Source organism: Macrobrachium nipponense, chromosome 14, assembly GCF_015104395.2.
Source record: "Macrobrachium nipponense isolate FS-2020 chromosome 14, ASM1510439v2, whole genome shotgun sequence".
In the NCBI taxonomy this organism is placed as follows: Eukaryota; Metazoa; Arthropoda; class Malacostraca; order Decapoda; family Palaemonidae; genus Macrobrachium; species Macrobrachium nipponense.
In genome coordinates this window covers 98,107,221-98,111,154 of record NC_087207.1, presented here as the reverse complement: position 1 = coordinate 98,111,154, position 3,934 = coordinate 98,107,221, and positions in this window count along the sequence as shown.

Genomic DNA, 3,934 nt, shown 5'->3' with positions numbered 1-3,934 from the left:
GTGTTCACTTGGACCTTCATAATGTTATTCGAGGCATCTAAAGCGTAAACGCAGCACCCTCGTCGGAAAGGTGAAAGGAAACTTTTCATATCAAAATTTCTTACGAATGTTTTCTCTTAGTCCTATTTTCATGCTTCTTTGCACCTTCACTTCCAGAACTTTTTTTTATTATTAATCTTAAAAAACTGTCGCGTTTCTTATAAACATTTGCGTTTCCTCCATTGGAAGGGAAATTGTGTCAAGGGTAGTGAAGATTTTCTTTTTTTACTTCAGCTACTCTACTGGTTGGGGATTAAGCAAATAAAAAGTTGTATAGTAGAACAAAACTAATCACATAAAAAGGATAACATCCAGAAATTCCCAGCAATGAAAAAGAAATGTGGCACGAGGAGGTTCTTAAAGCAAACTTTGATTGTAAAGGTGACCTTTTCCTTTTTTCAAGGGAATAATAACTGCCTCACATTTTCCTCTCCAGTTTGGAAAGGTTCCGAATAAAACTGCCTCAAATGACAAGTACGCTGGGAAATGCATTATCTATTGACAGTAACTAGAAGCGTTAAATTGAAGCAAACATAATACAGACAAATAGAAATTCTTATTTTCCAAAATTAAAAGTATGGTATCTCAAATCAGTTGATATATCAATGATATCCTTTCATTAGGTTTTTTTTTTTTTTTTTTTTTTTTTTTTTTTTTTTTTTTTATCCCGGAGTACTCGGAAGTAATGGATACAAACACCGTGTCCTCATTTGTGAGGTTGGGGGTCGGCTGGGGATGAGGAGTGGGGGGATGTGTTTACAAAGGCCAAAATACCTTCACCATTTAAGGACACCAATTCTCGAGGGAATCTCCTTCCTTTATCTAAACAGAAGACAAAGCGGACAATTGCGGTACATAAAAATGAACGAAAATATAGAGGGAACAGTTTCACCTTTTGATGGTCTCTCTCTTTCTCTCTTTTGGAAGGACGTCACTTACCTCGAAGATGCAATTTGCAAAACAGTGGCGTTTATTTGCAGTCTAAGAAGAGAGCAATTTCGGCGTGTGTTGTGTGTGTGTGTGTGTGTGTGTGTGTGTGTATGTGTATGTGTGTGTATGTGTGTATAGACATGACTTTCGCGTGAAATCAAAATTGTTCCCCAAAGTTAGGAGAACTCTTGTTCATATTACACTCACACCCACGTCAGAGCATTTCACATATGAAGTCATACACCAAGGACGGACATTTCGTTGTATGACTACTCATGCCGACAGCCACAATCGACATATAATATCAAAGTTACTCTGCTGAATAGGTAATAACAACATGGACAACATGGACGTGTGGTTTTATTTTATCTTTTATATTTTTTATTTTCGTGCGTCGACAAAAATATCCTTTCTGATGCTGACCTCATTTCGCTGTCTAGATTTTCTTCGGCTTTGTCATTTATTTATTTGGGGTTTTTTTAATTAATTCTCTCTCTCTCTCTCTCTCTCTCTCTCATCTCTCTCTCTCTCTCTCTCTCTCTCTCTCTCTCTCTCTAACTATGATATTCTCCCTGCAATACTGTTTGTTATTATGATTGCAGACATAGGAACAGTAATGTTAAGGACTCGGTAGTGAGTAGTTTCGCCGATGACACAAGAATAAGTAGAGAAATTACTTGTAATGAAGATAGGAACGCGCTACAAAAAGACCTTAACAAAGTATATGTTTGGGCAGAGGTAAATAGGATGGTGTTAACTCTGATAAATTTGAATGAATAAATTATGGAGACAAAGAAGGAAAGCTATATGCATATAGGGGACCTGTAATAACTGAGACAATCACAAATAAGGAAGCAGTTAAAGACCTTGGTGTGATGATGAATAGAACATGTTATGCAACGATCAAATAGCAATTCTATTGGCAAAATGTAAGCAAAAATGGGGAATGTTGTTACGGCACTTCAAACAAGAAAAGCTGAACACATGATTATGCTTTATAAAACATATGTTCGTAGTCCACTTGAATATTGCAATATGATATGGTATCCACACTATCAAAAGGATATTGCACAAATAGAGAGTGTACAAAGGTCCTTTACAGCTAGAATAGAAGAAGTTAAGGACCTTGACTACTGGAAAGACTACAATCATTAAAAATATAATAGTCTAGAAAGGAGAAGAGAACGCTGACATGATAATTCAGGGCATGAAAACAGATAGAAGGAATAGCCGAAAAACATCATGGAGCTAAAAATATCAGAAAGAGCAAGCAGAGGAATATTAATAGTGCCCAAAACTATACCAGGAAAAAATAAGGAAAATTCAGCAAACAGGACATTAATCCACCACGCATCAGCATCGATAATGCAGCGTCTATTCAATGCGGTGCCAGCTCATTATGCGGAATAATCTAGGAGTGAGCGTAGATGTGTTTAGGAATAAGCTCGATAAATATCTCAGCTGCATCCAGACCATCCAAGATTGGAAGATGCAAAATATACCGGAAGATGTACTAGCAACTCTCTGGTAGACATTAGAGGTGCCTCACACTGAGGGACCTGGGGCAACCCGAACAAGATGTAAGATGTGTAAGGTAACGTCCGTAATAATCTCCAGTGTCTAACACCGCAGCAATGCTCCTTCATAGCCTGCCTGACTTTCTGTTTGTCTGTCTGTCTGTCATCTTCAGAGGTCATTTATAAATCCCAAGTCTGGAAATGATTACCTTAAAGGCTCCTGTATGTTAATAAAAAAAAAAAAAAAAAAAAAAAAAAAGGAAAGAAACATAAAGATAGGCAACTCGGAATCCCCTGTCTCTAACCATAAAGTTAAGGATATCTTAGTTTACCAGACCACTAAGCTGATTACAGCTCTACTAGGGCTGGCAGAAGGATTAGATATCTTTACGTGATTAGGAACCAATTGGGCCCACCTAGCAACGGGACCTACAGTTTACTGTGGGATCCGAACCACATTATATCGAGGAATGAATTTCTATCACCAGAAATAAATTCCTGATTCCGCGTTGGCAGAGCCGAGAATCGAACTTCGAACCATTAGACAAAAGTGCTATATTCCAGGGTTTCCAGGCGTTGTACTCTGGATCACTTGACTCAACTTGAATGGAAACAGCACCAGGCGCTTTGGCGTGTGACTTTGACTGTTGAGTCGGGCACCAGAGTTCCGGAAGTGCCAATCACCCTTCGTTCAAACCTGTCTGTTCTCTGTGGCCTCTGCTGACTTAACTGTTGTGTTTGATTGATTTGGTTTTGTGAATTTTCCGTTTTGTTGATTACGAAAATTGTTCGGGTTTCTTATACTTGCCGGATATCTGGTCGTTTCGGGAATTTCTGAGGCTTCCATTTTCGCTTGATGTGATGAAGGAATTTCGATTTTGTTTCAGTGAATCCTCAACGTTTTTTGCTGATTCTTTAAGGAGTGTCATTTTATTTTGCTGATTTGTTTTAATGGTATGGGGCCATTGCTAGATGGGGAAATTTCAGTTTTTATTCTTAATAACAACAGCCTTGCATTATAATAGAGAGGTAGGTAAAAAAAAAAAAGACTTGGATACAAACCCCGAAGGTAACAATTGAAAAACTAAATACTTTTATTTCTAAAATCCACTATACAGATAATCTTTTTGAGCCATATTACCAAAAATATAAATATTCTGTCAGGACCACAGACGGAATTAAGATAGGCCTCTCTGTTTTATTTCTTTGATTATGATATGTACTTACGTTTTACATTAGTTTCTCGAAATTGTCTGTCTTCAGTAATTTTCTGAGTGGTTTCCATTCCTCTCAGTGTAAAAGGGAAAATAATGCCGCCTTTATTCGCGTCCTGATTTTCTTCTGTTTCACTTCGTGCAAGTTAGGCGAGTGTTGCTTCTTATTTCGCCTCGACCTTTCTCTTGTCCTCCGAGGAACTGTTTTATATCCTCGGGTACCTGAATTCGACG